Source organism: Sitophilus oryzae, unplaced genomic scaffold (genome assembly GCF_002938485.1).
Source record: "Sitophilus oryzae breed Bouriz unplaced genomic scaffold, Soryzae_2.0 scaffold_574_pilon_pilon, whole genome shotgun sequence".
NCBI lineage: Eukaryota > Metazoa > Arthropoda > Insecta > Coleoptera > Curculionidae > Sitophilus > Sitophilus oryzae.
The window spans coordinates 494,984-515,966 of NW_022147167.1; the positions used below are offsets into that span (position 1 = coordinate 494,984).

At 33.1% G+C, this 20,983-nt stretch overlaps 1 long non-coding RNA gene across 3 annotated transcripts; it reads left to right on the forward strand.

Moving 5' to 3' along the window:
- Positions 1 to 18,312: 18,312 nt before the first annotated feature.
- LOC115887401 lies at positions 18,313 to 19,575 on the forward strand. 3 transcript variants are annotated; one of them, XR_004051077.1, is made up of 4 exons: positions 18,313 to 18,476; positions 18,528 to 18,706; positions 18,885 to 19,265; positions 19,323 to 19,575. It is a non-coding gene; the product is annotated as an uncharacterized LOC115887401 (long non-coding RNA). The 3 variants fall into 3 exon arrangements; XR_004051078.1 differs by having other exon boundaries at positions 18,313 to 18,467; XR_004051079.1 differs by having other exon boundaries at positions 18,313 to 18,416.
- The last annotated feature ends 1,408 nt before the right edge of the window (positions 19,576 to 20,983 follow it).

Sequence of the window (20,983 nt, forward strand, 5' to 3'; positions counted from 1 at the left end):
AATATAATATTACATAGGTTGCCTCTTAAGTTTTTACAATCGCTTGTTTTTTCGGTTGTACTGGACACGTCGCAACCATTTCATTAGAGGTCGAAGAACTGTTAATGCCGAATGATATACAATAATATGTTTGCCAAAGGTCTTTGATGAAACAAAGATAAGGAATAAAAAACGTCGTATCATTCTGCACAACAATGCCAGCTCCCAAAAAGCACATCAAACAACTGAATATTTGAAGGAAAAATTTAATAAAAAAATGAATGCCTCATTGCCCGTATTCACCCGATTTATTGCCCAATAACTTTTTCTTTCTTGTTCCCCACTGTTAAACAAAAGATGCGTGGATAGCGATTTTCATCACATCAAGAAGCTGTTGAAGACTTTCAAAACCATGTTTCTACGATAGAAGCTTCATAGTGGAAAAAATATTTCCAGAATTGGTTTGAGCGCATGCAAAAATATATAGACCTCAAGGGCGAATATTTCGAAAAGCAATAAAACACTTTGTTTCGAACTTGTTCGTTTCTGTTTCACCTTTTGTGAAAATTTAAAAGGCAACCTATGTACTGTAGAGTTAATGTTAACGTGCATGCCTTATGTGTTTGTTTGCATTTGGGGCATCTTGACGTTGAATACACTTTATATGGCTATTGATTTTTTCATAAGGCCTTAAAACACTTTTAACAACACAAAACTAGTTGAATTTCTGTCTTTGAATATGTCTCATTTGTCGAGTATTTTAGATTTTAACACTTTATCTGTAATAAGAATACTATTGTTTCATAAGCTTGGATAAGTTTTAATATTTATCAAAAAATGAAACTTCAGATCCATTATTTATTGCAGAATTTTCTGAACTGCTCTAATTTCCAAGAGTTTCTTTTTAAAATTCAGGTAAACCAAGCTTAATGTTTTTTTTTATTTCTTGTTGATTTTTGATATTTGTTAATAAGAAACGAATTTGGATTATGTCAAGTTGCAATAAAATTAATATCAACCTTTAACTACCAGTGTAAGTTCTAGGGGATCCTGGTAACTATATTTTAGCTTACAACGTGACAACGCAGGATAAATGCATATTGGGGTCTCTCGGATATGTGACTACAAAGATTAGACAGTTGACAACAGCATATTGCCAAGTTCAATGTGATAGTAGGTATAGCAAAAATATGTCGTCGAATACCGAAAGTAAACATATTATTTCCGATGCTTTTCTAGAGTTGGTAGTTACCGTGAGCAGTTTCCGAGTAGTAGCAGTTCCTCTCTAATGACTCAAAACTTAAAGAGTGGGTCTAAAATCAAAAAAAGATTGACAAATTTTTGGTTTATACAGCAGTGACAGACCCCGGCCGTGGCTCCAGCAATTTGTCTTTTTTTAAACAAAACTAATTTTTCATAAATATTTATTCAACATATTTAACTCAATATATCAGTTCTGGAAGAATGTGAAATTTTACTAAGTTGACTATGTAACCATCTAATTAACCATCTGTAGGTCAAGTAAGAGGAATGCTTTCCTAAATAACTACAGAAATTTAGCTTTAGGGGATTTTATTCTAGGGGCAATTAAGTTTGCAATGGAATAATTGAAAGTTTGATACTCTTCTTAGTTTATGGGATACAGGGTGAAATTATAGATTTTAAAGTAATCTAGTCTCTTTAGAGACTACATTAAGTATTCTAAGAAATACAACCCACTAAAACATGCTTTTTTTTCGAAAATTTGACAGAAAGATATTCTCTTTATTGCGATTAAGAAGGAGGATCCTCGAACTGTACTATGAAGCAAAATAAAAACACTAAATCACCACAATACACCAAAACACTTTTACTTTTACACTGGACGCGCGTTTCGCTAACCATGTTAGCATCATCAGCAGATGATTATAAATTGTTTTTAAACTTTTTTAGAGTTTATAATCATCTGCTGATGATGCTAACATGGTTAGCGAAACGCGCGTCCAGTGTAAAAGTAAAAGTGTTTTGGTGTATTGTGGTGATTTAGTGTTTTTATTTTGCTGTGTAACACCAAAGGTTCCAACCCTCAACTGTAATGTACTATGAATTCGAAATATATTCTATTGTATATTGTATATGAGCAAATCGACAACTAAATTGATAATTCCAAGAAGAAATTGCCTCTGTTTTCAATTAAAATTGTTTCTATACCAATCTCCTGTCATGCTAGTTGTTTTTGAATTACTTGTTTGCGATTTAGCTAATAAAGGTGTAATTATCATTATATTACAGAAGAAACATGATATAGGACATAATTGACTAGAGTATACAAGGAAACTATTAGCGATTTTGTATAACGTTTTCGATTATCTGTGCTTGCACAGAAATAGTAAAATATATTGTTACATTCAATAATTTCCTTAGTACTACTACTAGAATTCTAGAGTACGTTATTTAAAAATATAATTTTGTTAAAATAATGTTAATTTTGTTTATTAAAGTTTCAAAATATCATGTTTTGAATATCCTCAATACCAATAGATACAGCAGTAACAAGGTATAGTTTAAACGACAAGTTTAATATACTTACCAGGCATGGAAGTATGGAATTGGAACATGAAACATGGAAACATAGACAATGGCAGTCATAGGCAGTCTTCTTTGTAGTCATTGGCAGTCGCTTGCCAGTAACATGATATTTTGGCAGTACATGTACATTTACCCAAGTGAGACACCCCACGAACAGACCTTTGAAAAGCTATTTACCATTTCGCTGTAAAATTAACAGGGGAGCAAATATCTGGACAGTTCAAAAATTTGCTAGCGATTTCCAATGTTTCCAACGACGACGATGCACCACCCGATATAGTATTTTAGTCATAGTAAATGTAATAAAATGCCAATTATATGAAAATAATAGTTTTCAAATAAGTCGAAAATGACCGATATATTTTACTGTGTTATGATGATGTCCAACGACCAGATCCTTGACAGTGATAGATGTGTCTATCATTTTATTTCAAAATTTATTTTTTTTTTTTTTTTTTTTTTTTTTATTATTAATTTCATTATATTTAAATTTTACTGACAAGCCTGTCAAGTGATTACCAAAAATATTGTAAAAAACAGTATAAAATAGAAAAATCTAATCGAGTTATTTTATTAAAACAATTACAGTGGATATGGTTAATACAAAACAAGCAACGGTGTATTTTTAAAAAACACCACATACCAAAAAATATATAAAAAGATTTCCTGCTTTCAAACCGTGTTTCAAGCTCAAAATCCTTGTTGCCATTTATTGTTGCTATTTCTTATCAATATAATTATTCAATATGATTATTATCTTCCTATCGTGTGCTGCTATTTTACAGATACTCCAGTTTTTGGTATCATAATATACGAGATAGTATACAAATTTATTTGTGGCTAATACAACTTCTCTGGCTATACCCTGGCAAACTGCTCCTGGGCACCGAATATTAACTGTAAACTATGGTCTGGGTCAACACTTATTTCCCCTTTGAGTTTTCCTCCACTTAATTTTAAAAACACGAAACACACGTAATAACACAGTCCAAAACGCAAAATGCAAAATATTTATCATTTCTATTTGACATAATTTGAAAACCAAGTTATAACCTTATAATTTGGCAAGAGTTTGACAAAGGTTTGACAACTCTCAAAATCTTAAGTCGAGTTCATGCGCATCGGCGTCCGTTTGTCGTTCATCGTTCCGTTAACCAATAACATTGAAATATGATTCGTCATTTTTGAAATAAACCAATTGAACTGGTTAAAAACAAAAGATGACGCCTGACGGATTAATATACCGGGTGCGTCTCAAAAGTGGCTCACCCTAACTTTTTATTTTTACAGTTAAAAAACGAGATTTGATATGTTAATATATAACATACTAGATTGATTGATGTATTCGATTGTTGTCGGTCACTTCCTGTTTCACCGGAAAATGACTACAACTTTTAAATGACACTCTCCGTATTTTTTTTACTTCATTAGATAGAAAATAACGCTCTCTGTGGCGAATGACATATCATATGTCAATCTCTTTGACATGTTCGGATATGGTTTATTTGAAATTATATTCCAGGTTCGTAACGAAAATTTGACTCGAAATACCAAGTGTGCAACAAATTATTCGTAACAAAGGCTTTTTCCGGGCAATGAGCCACCTCGTCTATATATTTGAAAAAATTGAGATATGATTAAAAATACGATTTGAGCATTTTCTAACTGGCCAGTACAAGACACTAAAAATTAGACAATCAAATCTATTTTTTCCAAGGCTCCCTTCATTATGAATTAGTGTTTTTAACATACCAAATCTCGTTTTTTTATCTGAAAAATAAGAAGTTTAAGGGGTGAGCTACTTTTGAGACGCACCCGGAGTAAAATCCATTCATAGTCTGTCATCGTCTGTCGAAATTTTTCCTGAGAAAAAAAAAAACAGAGTACCATGTTATGAAGATATTATGTTTTTTAACCAAAAAAATTCCCATTTTTTTTTAAAAAAGCATTTTTATTTTTTTTTCAGAATGATGAAAAGAAGACAGCCCCTCGTCTGTCTGTCCGTCGTCTGTCCGTCTGAAGACTCCATTCGGGTACCCCTATCCACGTGCCGAGCTTCTGCTCCAATCGATCCATAATTAAGAAAAATCATGATGAGGTCCATTTAGAGGCATCGCATCGGTTCGAAGCGTCGAGGGCGTCAGCTTGTAGCCCGTCCCTAATTGTAACCTTCCTTTCCATAAACCATTGACAAAGGAAGGATAACTCTCCATGTTATTGGACTTTTTGAAAAGGATATGACCAGCGAGTTCCAACTAGAGATTATTGTATGACCACAATAGTGAAAAGGTCGCAGTGGAACAGGCCCAGCTTATACAGGTGGTCCGAACCGTATTTCGGAAACTTCGGTCGCATATTCTCTCAGATAAAAATAAGTAAAAGTTCGTATAAATGTATGTCCTAAAATGCTTAGTTTTGGAAATACAGGGTGTAGAAGTTTCATTTTCTTTATTTCGATTTTTTCCAAATACTTCTGAAGTAACGTCAATATTTGGATGAAAAAATTGGCGTCTGGGAGTTTTTTGACATGAGAAATTTGATTTTTGATGTCAATATGAATCCTACTAGTAGAGGGCGCCACCTAAATGTGTTTTAACTGTTTTGAAGCGAAATAACTTTTGTCCGGTACCTGTATAAAAACTAATGATTAAAAAAAAAAAAAAAAAAAAAAAAAATTTTACGAAAAAATATTTTTGTAAAAAATCGCTACGACCAACTGTCTTAAGATATATAAAATGGAAATAGTCAATATATGTCATTATTGACGAAAAATAAAGACGTTGAGAAGATAGTTATTTCACTGAAATAATAATTAATTTTTATTTTTTTTAAATTAATCATAATTTTTTTGCAAAAATGATAAAACAGTTTCTGTTGAACTTTTGGCACAAAAACATTTCAAATTTATGATTCTAATAACTATTTCGTTTTCGTTTCCCTTATAACATCCCTATAGCACTTAAATGGAGAATCTTATAAAGGTAACGGTGACCATTTTAGTACCTTATAAAACCTTGAACGTGACCTTTACTTTCCATTAATTGGTAACTAAGAGGTTGTCTTTACCTTTATAAACCATAAATAAGTTTTATAGCGGCAAGGAATACATTTTCGTTACTGCTTTAAAACCTTTATATTCCTTATAGCACAGAATATCTAGCTACGCAACAGAAGCCTCGTTACATGTATAAAACTGTATGTAGCAAAAGGAGACAGGCTTTTAAAGTCTGTCTCCAAATCAGATATTTTGATGTGGCAGTTTCGCTACTACATAATAGAGGGGCAATAAATTTAAAAAGAAAAACAGTTTTTTTTTTTTTACAAAACAAAATTTAAAAAGAATTTTGTGCAGTGTTGCCATTGTGTAATTCATAATGTAATACCTCCTGATAAAGCCTACCTCCAAATTTGCTACATCATTTAAACATATTAAAATAGATCTTATGAGCTAAATTAAAATCACTTCCTGACGTTTGATTATATAATTGAATCCTGAATTTTCATTGTAACTCGGCGACAATATAATAAGTATTGTTCTTACTATTATGATACCACTTCCTGACGTTCGATTGTGTTCATACCAAGTTCATATTGTATAATCGGAAAACGGCGTTAGCGATAGCTATGAAATGAATATCATTGTCATTTTATATGTAAATTTATATGGGAAATGTCAGCGATCGTCCTTTTCCAGCCAACTGGACGCCGTTTTTTTCAGAAGCATAAGTGATACCATAATATAGTACTATATTACGATACATGGCGTTCGATCGGGCTTAAACTTGGTATACTATAGCTTCAGTGACATTGTAATACCATGGTACCATGGAGCATATAAAGTGGAGTATATAAAGTGGAGCATATAAAGTGGTATCTTCTATAGTACCATATTTGATGAGATAGCAATATTAGGTACATGGCGACAATAGGGCTTAAACTTGGTATACTACGTATTTTCGGTGACATTGTAATATGATGGTACTATGATGCATATCATCTGGTACCATAATATAGTACCATATTATGTACATAGCGTTCGATTGGGCTTAAATTTGGGATACTACGAATCTTCGGTGATATTGTAATATTATGGTACCATGGGGCATAATAAGAGGTACCATAATATAGTACCATATTAGGATACTACTTCCTGGCGTTCGATTGAACTTAAATCTGTTATACTACGTATCTTCGGTTACATTGTAATATCATGGTACTATGATGCATAAAGTGGTACCTAATATAGTTTTTTATACTAATATATTTCAATACCATTTCCTCGCGTTCGATTGAGCTCATATTTGATATATACTTTGTGTATATTCTTGATGACAGTATTATTATAGTAACATGAAGCATATCAACTGGTACCAATAGAGTACTATATTACGTACATGGCGTTCGATTGGGCTTAAACTTGGGATACTTCGTATTTTCGGTGACATTGTAATATGATGGTACCTATGATGCATATAAAGTGGTGCCTTAATATAGTACCATATTAAGATACCATTTCCTGGCGTTCGATTGCGCTTAAACTTTGTATACTACGTATCTTCGGTTACATTGTAATATGATTGAACTATGATGTATATAAAGTGGTACCTTAATATAGTTCCATATTACGATACATGGAGTTCGATTGTTCTTAAATTTGGTATACTACGGATCTTCGGTGACATTGCAATATTAAGTATGGTACCTTAAAGTATATCGAGTGGTACCATAATATAGCACACTATTATGATATCATTTCCTTGAGTTCGATTGGGCCCAAATTTGGCATACTTGCGTTTCTTTATAAAGATTTGTTTAATTAATAATTTTAATTTATTTTACGAATTTTGGTCATTGTTCGATGTCGTGACAGCAACTTTATGCCGAACTAATATATTATTACTGTACCTGTGTCTCTTTTTAAAATCTACCTAGGTCTATATAAATAAAGTGGCAAACGGAAGAAATTTGTTATTATAGTATTTTTTAATCAGTTAACATTTTTTGTACTGCATTTAATAATTTCCATTATTATTAAACTTGCTTCCTCATTACTAACGTTCCAGCATTAATAAATATCACTATCAATCGCCCTGTATATTATTAATTTTAAAGGTAATTAAAGGTATTTTCTTAGTTAACATTATAAGTGTATAGTGTATATTAAAAATGTATATGTTTTGTAATAATATACTTCAAACTATTTTAATAGCCAAAGGAATAATTAATATAAGTGTATTTGACAAGAAAAAGAAGAAAGAAACACATACCGAATTATATACAATAAAGAATGGGATGCCAATTCACGTCTTTTTGAATCTGGCAAATGTGCATATTTAGCCAGAGCTTCAAGGCCGTCGACGTGTCGTCGATCCAAAAGCGAAAGTTCAAAAAATTTCTAATTATATTCTGATTATGATATTGTCGCGCCATCTAGCATTCTATTTGTGCAATTTTAGCTCTTTCATTTCTATTGAGTATATTTTCTGTTATAGTTTAGATATTCTTGTGCTTTATAGTGTTTATAAACACCAAAATAAAAACGCCCCTTTTAAGTTCATCTCTTTCTACAACGTTTGTTTGCAATATATTCTATTTCAAGTCCTTGTCATTATTATTCTTCTTGTAGTTTAAAGTTGACAGCAATGGATTTTCACTTTGATGATAATGGCTTGTTATAATAATTATCATAACAACTTAAATACTCTGTAAGAATTCTATGAGGACTAAATTTTAATGGAAAATAGATTTATCTAGTAATATTAACATTTTACCCTTCTTAAAACTAAATCTAGTTTAGAACTAAATATAATTTATTTTGTAAAACCAAAAAATTAAATTTACGTCTCATGATTTGTTTTTGTTGCAAATAAATTGCGCAACATTTCTTAACTCCATGCTTTTGAAAAAATATGTCTTAAAGCTTCGGTAATATTGCTTAAAATGCAATATTATTCTTTTTTGCGTAAGTACAACAACACAAACATAAAATGGCCGCCTTATAAAGGACGTCATGTTCGCCATTTCGCCTTTTAAAAACCTCTAGTTTTATATGGGCCTTTAAATAATCATCAACACTTTAAAAACACTTCCCTAGGTGTCATGGGAATTTTGCTCTTCCAATAAAACCTTAGGTGCTTTTTTGATAAATTTAAAAAAAAAAAAAAAAAAGGTATTTATAGAAACTTGACCATTGACTATAACCTCACTTTTTGTTTCGGGCGCTTTGGCTTTTGCAAAACATTTTTTAATCAAAATAATTAAAAAACAAGCCCTTCAATGCACTTCAAAATTGTCCAAACCACAGAAGATGGAAAATCTGTCCGTCTTTGACCAAATTTCCCCGATATCAATACATTCTTGTAAAGGTCCTTTGCCCCTTCCTTCATCGGTGGCAGTCGATTCAGTCGAAGTATTGGGCAAATATATTTTTGAGGTTCGCTTTTGGTAATTTTTAGTAGTTGTGGGTGGTGTGCTTCCCAAAATATTTTCGCGGGTTTTAACGCACTTTCTATAAAAAACTGCAAGTTACCGTATTTAATTTTTTCCACTTTTTCTTTCTTTCTTCCATCTTTGATTTGCAAAAAGCAAAACAGAACATAAACATAACCTAACCTTAAAATATAGCGCCCCCTACTCTACACATGAAAGGAGTTGCTACTGAACCTATAAGTTTTATAAAATTCTTTTTAGTTTTGTAGTAGCTGCAGAATGTTTATTAGGTGCCTTAGATTTATAAGGGTTTTAGGAAGTAAGCTATAAAACCCCAAGAGTAAAAGTTTCATAATAAGGTTTTTAAGAACGCTATAAACCCTTTTTAAAACTTATAACCAATACCAAAGGTTTTATAAATAAGGTAACGAAAACATTTTGGATGCAATATTATAAAATCCTCTCAAGTATTTTGATATTTTTTGAGGTGTTACAAAACTTTTAACACCATTAAGTATATTTCTAAACACTTGCGGAATGTTAAGGTCCTTATAAACCTCTTTATAAATTCGTGACCTTTAATAAAATGTGTCCGAAAATGCTACTTGGGTAGTTAACATGTTTAATTTTATGTCAATGATGACAGTATTGATAATTTAGATTACAACATCTGAAAAAACCATGACTCGTAGCGCTTTTTACCAGGAGACCTTTTCCACGTAAAAAACATCGTAAATGTATATTTTTTACTCAGTAGTTTTATACAGGTACGGACGAAAAAATTATTACTTTTCAAACCAGTTAAACACATGTAGGTGGCGCTCTCTACTAGTAGGAGTCAAATTGACATCAAAATCAAATTTCCATGGCAAAAAACTGCCAGACGCCAATTTTCATCCAAATATTGACGTTACTTCAGAAATTATTTGGAAAAAAATCGAAATAAAAATGAAACTTCTACACCCCCTGTATCTCAAAAAACTAAGCATTTTAGACATACATTTATACGAACTTTTTTACTTTTATCTGAGGAATATGCGACCGAAGTTTCCGAAATACAGTTTTTTTTTTTTTAAATATCTTAAATATACAATATATCATAAACTCAAAATAATTATGTACCATATCATTTAAACATTTAGTGAACATGCAACTTTTCTGTCGAGGTCATTTTATTCTTAGATAACTTCTTCATATCTCATACCATCTGCTTATGGATTCAATATTTAATATGCTATTGAATTATCTTTTATGAAGGTACAAAATAAATTCAATAGATCAGAGAATCTAAAATGCTAATTTAATTCGGCGGGCGTTTGTTTGCTTTTCAACGAAAATATACATAATTTTCATTCGTTTTTCCATCTAACAATCGGCCGAGGTGCGTGTCAGTGTCGACGGAAGATTTATAGCTGAGCCGTTCAATATTTTTATGTCAACTGGTAGCTGAAGATTTATATCGCTTCATTTACATTAACGGCTTAATTATTTGCACAAAATCTATCAATTAGCGGTTTTTTACTAGTCATTTTGCAATAATTTTGTTACATTCGACGGATAACTATCGAAAAAGAGAAATAAATTAACGTTATTAAGCGCCTGGTAAGCTTAACCGTGCGTATCATGCAAGGAAAAAAATCCTCGGCCTCTCCACATCAAATTAGCGTGCAAATCAATTATTTTCCAAAAACTCTCTTATATAAGATTGCTTTTCATAGAGTATGTTCAAGGAAACTGGGCACATGTTAATTTTGTACTATTTTCACATTTTGTGTTAAGAATCTATTACCAGAACAGTAGGGTCGCTCTCAGGGGTCGGGTAAAGTGGGTGTGTGGCCGAAGGAAATAATATTATATTTTAGAAATTCTTGCCTAAGGCTTAACCCAATCCTAACCGCATTCAAAATTCCATACATATTGTAAAATATCCAAAAAAAAAAATTTGATTAAGGTTTGCAGAACTTCAGTATTTACAATAGCAATTCAATTTGTTACAAAAACCATATAAATTATATATCACTGTAATCAGAAAAATTTCAATCTATTTCCGATGGTAACGGAATTTTAAATTGTTTCTTTATTTTCGAGAAAATTTTAGTCCAAACATAAGGAATATTTTGTTGATGTTTGACCATCAAAATCTTAAAGGTAAAGAAATTGTTCAAAAATGTGCTACAATACCGATATAGTATAATCCTTTATCTTTAATTTCCTTCTTCATTTGTGTAAAAATATCTAGCCAGTTTTACATAAAACGTTAAATGCTTAACGCTTATTTTGCTACTTTTTCAGACTAGTGAAATTGACTCTTTCTTAAGGAATATTTTCTTCATAATTTCTTCATGAAAATTCCTGAAACAACCACATAATTTCACTTCATATTTGAAATAATCTTAACAATTTATGCTATACCTAGAACTTCAAAAATTAAATTGCTTCATGAATAAAGATAAATAATTGTTCCAAACATATATAAAAAAAATCCTTAAAAGCCTTATCAGGCATGTTAAGGTAGCAGGAAACAATATAATTTTTTATGGTGTGTTTACATGCTTGCCAAGTTTCAGTTAACGTCGATAAAAAAAAGCCACCATTTTTTATCGTACCAAACCAAATCACTAACTCTGAAGCATTTTTTTGTTCGTATATATCCATACTTATCTGTTTGGAGCACACTGGCACATTCACAATATTCATATGCTCGTAAATGACTTCCAAATGCAATCCTAGCTACTCGTATAGTCTTAGAGCTTGTGAACGCTTGCCGCATAGCAAGCATGTAAATGTAGCATGAAACTTCCAAGTTTCAGGATAACGTCGACTATCACTAACGTGTAACAGGGTTTGTTAGCTTGGCTTGCATTGTATTTTTAAAGTCTTGTCGACGTTCTAGTCGATTGTCCGTTTTTAAATACATAAATCAAAAGGCGCTTGAGGTATAAGTGCTTGCATTTGCATGTTGATACACAAAAATTTATTAATAACATTAATAACGTAAAATCGAATGACGATCGATGACGATCGATGACGATCGATGAATTCCCCATATAATTTTGTATACGACAGCGACAAGATAGCTATAATTCTTATCTGATATAAGACAGGGAGACAGCCCGATGTCGAATCCGATGTAGAATCCGAGATGTTGCAATCCGTAGATTTTAGAACCTATGTCCGGTAATTCATCTTTAAAATCACGCAATAGATATATACAGAAAGTAGCACTATTACAAGATATGTTCGTAATGAAACCTAAGATCTAAATCATGTTTTAAATACTAAACTGACATAAAAAGGTTAACCACTAGACGTAAATTCTGTACGATATTATTCAAGACTGAGATGTAAAACATAAAATCCAGAACTTAAATCTAAACTTAGCTGTTCATTCTTTAGGCAATCCTGCTTCAAACAGTACAGCGTGAGTTGGCACTTGTATCTCTGTACTCCCTCTCGGCTTCCCTAATGGCCAACACAATGAAAGGGGTCAGACTGAGGACACCATGAACCAATATAGCCGTAACTACTGGCTAGGCTTAAAAACAGGAGCAAAGCAGCATGGCGCTTACGCTACATCCATACTGAGGCATTCTATACATAAGATAAACTATCCCTACATGAGGCACTCGTCCATGTAGGGATAGTTACACAGTAACAGGAACACAGGAACTACTACCCCGACATAGGATAATGTCTGTACCTCGGACCCTAAAAATATGAAACTCTTGTTTAAAACCTACCGAGGTGTAAAAAACAATATACTCTTGTAATAAACCTCCCTCGAATTACTTTCGAGGGCTTAATAATAAACAAGGCAACTGTCCTTTTTTCCATTTGGCATTCTGGAGGACAACAGCAAAAGAACACCAACGTGTCAGCAAAATACAAATACGAGTTGAGTTGGGCTAATCCAAAACGTTACCCTAAAAATATTCAGTAATAATATCGAATCTAAAAAGATAATATCTCATCTTTACCTGGTGCTTTGAAATAGCAGCTGATTCCGATTATATATATATACTCCAGGGTTGTCGCAACTAACGTCGCATCCCCGCCTAACCGCCACCTGTTACGATCAAGAACATCTTCCTCTTCCAAGTTACGGTCCTCCATTGCCCTTCTGATGGCCCTCATTCCAAGATCTTCTAGGCCGTCCTCTTTTCCTTTTCCAGGAGATGACCAGCTGTAGATACGGTAGGGCCATCTTGGTGTTCCATGCGTAGCAAGTGTCCAAACCACTTAAGGCCCCTCTGTTCGACTCTATCCACTATTGTCTCTGTGGCATCCATTTTGGCTCTGATTTCCACGTTCCTAACTCTGTCCAGTTTAGGTACTCCCGCACTGCGTCTCAAATAGTCCATTTCGAGTGCATTCAAAGCTCGCTTTTGTTCAGCGTTTAAGGTCCAAACTTCACACCCATAAGTTACTACCGACTCCACTAGGGCTCTTCCAATATGTACTTTTGTGTTTGGTCTTATGTTTTTGTCCCACCAGATGCCATTCAGTGCTCCTATAATCTTCCGCCCTTGTTCTATTCTAGCCGATACTTCTGTTTTGTCCAGTCCCTTTTTGGTTATACGTGCCCCCAAATATTTAAACCATTCAACCTGTCTGAGCTTTACATTGTCAGTAATAAAAATGTCAAATTTATCATCTGAATTGGTCACTAGATATTCCGTTTTATCAATGTTCACAGTAAGGCCCCATTCCGTGTATGCCGAATTTAATCTGCTCATCATGAATTCAAGGTCGTAAGCAGCTTGAGCTATGACCACCTGATCATCGGGAAAATTCAATGTAACCAAACAGTCATCTCCTACAGGGATGCCCATTCCCCCACACCTCTTCTTCCAATCCCTAAGAACCACTTCCAAATACAGATTAAATAAAAGAGGCGACAGAGGACATCCCTGTCGAAGGCCTTTGGTCGTAAAAATTACTTCAGACAGTCGGTTACCGCTCTTAACATGAGCTGTGTTGTTGTTGTATAGCACCTTAATTAAATTTATGCGACATTCATCCACATCAAGTTGTTCCAGTATATACCATAGTTTAACTCTGGGGATGGAGTCGTAAGCTTTTTGAAGGTCTACAAAAGCTAGATGTGTATCTTCTTCACGTGAATTCCGTTTTTCGATCAGTTGTTGGATAGTAAATAGATTATCTATACATGAACGCCCTGCAGTAAAGCCACTCTGCTCTTCACTGATTTTGTTGTAAGCAGATATTTCTAATTTATTTCTAATTATTTTTGTAAGAAGTCTGCTGAAGGTGCAATTCACACTAAGACCTCTGTAGTTATTCGGGTCTTTTCTGTTCCCTTTTTTATATATAGAAGTGATATAGACTAACTTCCATTCATTAGGTATTTTAGGATTCAGATTATGCAAGATTTAAATAATTGCAATTTCTCTAAGCCGGGTCACTGATGGCGACGGCGACAACCGGCAAACCAAGAAGTAAGGTTAAAGCGCAGAGAGACGCCCTGAAACGATGTTGACAGCCCTCCACAGAAGCAGTGAAACAAAAACAGGGTTGCCGACTAGAGGACGTTAAAACTACGTCAAGCGTTTCAAATTATCAGGCCTGAGCGATACGGAATCCGGTGACGATACGCCAGACATCATATATCATATACAAAAGACATGTAACGAACTAAAAACGTTACAGTATAACGACTGAAATGGACAATCAGATTAAAAAAGCCTCAAGATACGTACAAAAAAGCCTAAGATATGTAGAAATATATACATGACACAGAGCAAGCAACGGATTTATAAGACCTTTACCTTATAGTGACTTACCCTGCTGAAACAAGAGCAGAAAGATAAGAAACAAATAGGAGAGTGAAAATAATAGAGATGAAAATATTACGGACAATAAACGAAAACACAATAATGTACAAAAGAATACGCAACGTAGAGCGTAGAAACACTAAGAGTATTGGGAGTACAGAATGTTGTCAGATGGGCAAAGCGCCGCTGTTAGAAAAACCACGTAGAAAGGCTGGATACAGATAGAATTGCCAAGTGGTCACACCAAGTCAAACACACTAACACAGTAATTGTAATAGGACGAGGTTCCTTTTCTATTACAAAAATAAAGTGAAGAAGAAAATGACAGCTGTCTTAATCCTTAAGCCAATTATATAGTCGTTTTTTTTTCGATCGTATGGTATATAATATGTTCATGCTTAGTACATTATTGCTAAGTCTGTAAATGGCTTCCAAATGCAATCCTAGACATTTTTATAGACTTGGATTTTGTGTACACCTACGGAGATTCGGCAATCATGTAAAAGTAGCTATTAGATAAAAAAATAATTGATAAAAAATAACAAACCTTTACATTATTCCAAATCGATTTATTGATCCGGAAACAAAGGATCTCCATTGCCCGTATATAAATCATTTTGTTTCGAAATAGTTGTAGGATGATTTCGGGATAATTCTAAGCGATAACCGAAGAACAAAAAAAGGCGAACGAAGAAACGCCACAATAATAATCGAATATTCGAGTTTCGTAACCGTAACGCCGCCGATCACGTTTCGGTCATTTTTCTAGTCGCCAAACAATGAACTATGCACCACGCCACCCATTGTGACTAACCTATAAATAGCGCGGTTCGCAATGCATTATTTATTCGTCGGTTCGATTGTGACGGTCGGATAGGCGAAAAAATCGCCAAAACAATAGCAGACGGGGATAAGCGATAACAAAAAAGGCGACCTACGACGACAGACATCATCACCACCTAAATGTGCCGGCGGTTTCGTTTATTGCGATAACTCGAATTAGATACGAGCATTGTCACACATCCATATTCTAAATAGAAATTGATAATCACTTTTAATAACACAATATGTTTGCACATGCAAATTGATATAAACAACGTTACACATAATCATCATCATCTGCCATGTGCATTGCTGTTTTCTTTCTATACCATGTAAACTTTTATAGGAAGGGGTTTATCGTAAGACTATAAAAGCTCAGGACATTTATTATAATGGGAGGCTAGCCAAATCCGGTTATGTTGCTAAAGAGACTTTGGGGCTATTGTAAATGACTTAACAAGACTTCTTCGTCTGGCACACTCTTTAATTCACCTGAAGATTTAAACACTTACTCTGTTAATGTGGCTAAAAAATTTAGTGAACACCATAACTCCTTCTCATGATTCACTTTCATATCTCCCTAGAGAGAGAATTTACACAGTTTCTTCTTCACGCCCATAGCATTAGATGAGCTCCGCAGTACAATTAAAAGTATTGAAAATAAATTCTCATCTGGGACTGATGGGCTTACTCACAAAATGTTCTCTGAACTTCCTGAATGCACATTAATCTATCATACTGCTTTAATTAATGAGTCATTCCAAAAAGGAGTTTTTCCAAGCTGCTTTTAAGACAGCACACACTATTCCTCTGCAAGGAGGAGATAAAGATCAAGCTTGGAACTATCGCCCAATTGCACTCAACGCTATCTAAGATCATTGAAAGATTGGCTAAAAAAAGGCTTCTATCTTTCTCCTTAAATATAAAGTAATTTCTACCCACCAATTTGGATTTCTAAGCAACAGTTGCACAAATGATGCTATGTTCGACCTTTTAATAATGTATACTCTAGTCTGAATAACCATCACTTTACAGCTACAATTTTCTGTGATTTCTATAAGGCTTTCGACTGTGTAAACTGCAATATCTTAATTAAAAATTGCAAAACTATGGATCTAGGGGAGTGCTGCTCGAATGGCTTAAGTCGTATCTTGGCAACAGAAGGCAGTTTGTGAGGGACTGGATACGTCTATGTCTTCTTGTAAGCCCATAGAATGTGGTGTCCCTCAGGGTTCAGTATTTGACCCTATTTTATTTCTGGTATTTATCAACGACATTGCAAATCTAGACATTATCGGTAAAATCTGCCTCTTATTGCGGACGATACTAGTTTCAATTGGAACGGCCTATAGGCGTTAAGGAAAAACTATATATGATACCTTATATCCAGTGGACTTTACGCAATTCATTAAATCTTGGTGTGATTCTAATCTCCTATGCCTCAACCTTCAAAATCCAAAGTTTTATTAAGTATAAAGTACTATACAACCTTTGTACTTAATAACACCACTATTGATATCGTGGACTATGTGAAATTCTTAGGACCTGTTGTAGACAACTCCCCTTTAAAATGGGACTCTGCACATCAGGCCTTCATTTCAAAAAAACTAAGCTCTGCCTGTTTTGCGTTAAGATCAGTGTCTAAGGAACTTAACCCATCAACCTCTAAAATGGTCTATTATACCTTTTGAGTCACATCTTTGCTATGCCCTTCCATTCTAAGGTACTTGCTGCGCAACAAAAAAAATTTGATCGTATTTTCAAACTCCAAAAGAGAGCAGTTCGATACCTATTGACCCAAACAGTAGAATCCACTGCCAGAATTTCTTAAAAATTTCTAAAATAATTGACTCCTTCCTTCCTATTCATTTTTGAATCCGACTGCTTAATCCGCAAGCAAATAAATATCTGCTGTTTCCGAAAGCCCATCTCATAACTATCCACTTAGAAATGCGGAGCAAGATCTTTATACCTACCCCACGCTCAAAAGTTCAATATTATACAAAAAAAAAAAAAAAAAAAAAAAAAAAATGTACAATCATTTGCCTTGGAATATCAAGTCACTTTCATTCTTTCCTGCATTTCTCAAAGCTCTGAAAACTTTCATACCTTCCTACCTGGAGAGAGCCTTATATGCGGTAAACGACATTTTGTTGATGTTTAATCATGAACAATTTAGAATTTTAATTTTAATATTTTGATCATCTCACACACTGGTTAAAGGTCTAGTATTTCACATTTTATAACTCTTTGATTTTATGTTATAACATGATTTCCAACCCATTTACAGTTTTCCTTGTGTAAAACTCTTCTAGATAATGCCCAGGTTCTTCAATGTCCATATATGTTTCATTTGTAATTTTATGACGTAATTTTTTTTTTGAATTGATTTGTATTGTATGACATTTTTTGTATAAATTGTATATTTGTTTTTGTGCTTTTTTTGTTTTGCTTTGTCGATGAAGCTGTTTTGGCTTTTTGTACAATAAAGCGTTGTTTTTTTTTCAATACCGATGTTCTGAGAACGGGGCTTCCCGACAATTTCTTTCGATATATTTATTGACATATCGAAACAAAATATTGATATAAATATATCGATATATTTTAGAAAATATATCGATATATCCAATATATCGATATATCGTAGCCATCCCTATATATACCGTGACGTCACCTGCGAATCAAAATCCGACAGCCGACAGTTGACAGCTGCGTGACAGCTGCATTCTGCATTTGAGGGGAATAGGGGAACGGTTTTTGTTTTTATCTGGATCTGGACATGATCTGGACTGTGATCTGGACTTTATCTGGTTATTGATCAAGGTTATTATTTATTATCGTGGTTTTTTTGCTTAATTTACCTGTTTTTATATAGTGAGTTTTGTTAGTATTTTCCGTAATTAATTTTCTAGTATTTAGTTCGATTGATTTTAGGTGCTAGGCTAGGTATTAATTTATTTTAAAAGCTTAAAAAAAATAAGAAATGCCTGGGTGTGGGGTGGCTACTTTGGGCTACTTGCAACAACACAAATCGGAAAACGATTGGACAACAAACAAATCGGAAACGTGGATAATTGCCTGCCGGCGAGACGATAAAATAAATCTAAAAAATGGTGAGCTTACATTTTGAATCACTTAATTTGAGGACTACACAAACAAAAAACAAGTTATATTTAGGGATATCCTTATCCTACTCAATTTTTTGTTTATAATAATTATTGAGTATCATTGTGAATAATTCTAAATAGAATACAATGTGTGTGACACATATATAGAGTTCATTTATTTTAGCTTGTGTCTACTCCATACATTTTGATGCTGAGTGCTTTGAAATTCCAATAAAATAAAGGTTGCTACGATACAGTCCAAAAACTGGTAGCTACTTAAAACTTGACGCTGTGCCAGTATTAAATCTTCCTTCTTCATCTCATAAACCTAGGACTACTGCAAGATCTGGTAGAATTACTAAAAGAAGGCAATATAACACAGTGACGGAGATATTAAAGGAATTATTTGAGACTCAGCCTTTAACTTCATATGAAGAACCTTATTTGTAATCTTCAACTAATAAAGAAAACCAAGCATCTGGTAACCAAATCTGCATCTGGAATTAACCAAAACAAAAGAGACTAGTCTTACTGTGAAAACCCCCAGCAGAATTAATAATACTGAGTAAGATTAACTTTGTATATTTAAAGCAGTTTAAATGAAACAAAATATACTTTTTAGGTCAAATGAACTTGATCAGTTTAGAGACAAAATTAAAATGTTAGAGAAACAAAATAAAGAGCTACAAGAACAGGTTAGGGTAATGAAGTATACTCTTCAGAAGTATGAAAATGCATTAGGTATAGTTTTTACACCAGGCCAAATAAAAAAATTGCTTCATTTGGAGAAAGGAATAAAAGTCCATTGGTCACCAGATGTAAATAAATTGTTAAAGTAGTTAGATGAGTATCCATTTTCATTTTATATTATTACTCGAAAATGTTCTTTTGTAAATTTATTATATGTTAAATTGGGGGTGCAAGGGGTATTGAAGGGATATACAGAGTGTCCCAGGCTGAGTGGGCATTAGAAGTTGCTAGAGAACTAAAATATTTAGATTGGAGATTTTTTGCACATCACTGTTTTACAACAAGATCAATTTTATGACAAATTTAGTGATTGCCAATTTCCACAGCCACTGTAGAATAAAGAGAAGACATGTGGCTCTCTATTTCAAAAATTAAATTGTTTGAATGTCATATAATATTGGCTGCAGCTGTCATGGAATTGAGCGATTAGAAAATTACCATAAATCCTTTTTTTGAAACGGAAACCCAATTTTTTTATTTCACTAATGAAAAGGTTTTTTAATTTACTTTTTTATTATACATGTTCCTATACCTAAAATAAATTGTTTTTTAAGTTATTTTTAGTTTTAAAGGCTTTATTTTTTAGTTTTTTAACCAGTTGCTTATTACTCTAAACGTCACGCGATGTAAATCTATATCTGGCCATGTCATATTGCCATTAGCTATCACTAATATACGATATATATTTTTATAAATACTCTTTATAAAGTTTTACCAGCAGTATTTATAATATACGAAATTTAAATAGGTAGTGTTTTGGCAGAAGGAAAATTGTTTGATGATTTGACATTTAATGTCACAGGAAGCTAGATAAAATCAAGAAAAAAATATGCTTTAAAACTAAATCTTAAATAACTTGAAAACGATTTATTTTAGGTATAGGGAAATGCATAATCAAAAAGTATTGAATTAAAAAACCTTTTCACTAGTAAAATAAAAAAAATTGGGTTTCCATTTGAAAAAAAAATTATTTATGGAAATTTTTTAATTTAATTTAATATTATATGACATTCGAACAATATAATTTTTGAAATAAATTGCCACGTGTCTTCTCTTTATTTGACAGTGGCTGTGGTAATCACTATGTCGTAGTCTCATAAGTGTATTCCGTATTTTCATGAAGAGCCTAGTCACTTAATGAAAAAAACTAACCTAACAACATAACTAGCCTGCTAACCCACAAGCATCTCAAAAGAGAAACGATTCCATCGACGTTGCCAGATTTACGAACTTTACTTTGAAAATTATTGGCGCCCTCTAGAGCACTTTCTGACTATACTAAAGCGGGAAATTTAAAACAGATTTGATGATTTCGTAGATACACTTATATAGTAATCGTCGTTCGATACTCAGATTACGGCTTCGTAACAAAAAAAGAAACTAAACTAACGAACTATTTAGAAACAGATTGTTCTATGAAATAAATAATATTTCCAACTAAGTATTTTAACCATTATGTAATTGCTATCACGAACAAAATTAAAATTATAAAGAGAAACAATCAGAATACTTAATAATATTTTTATTATTTTA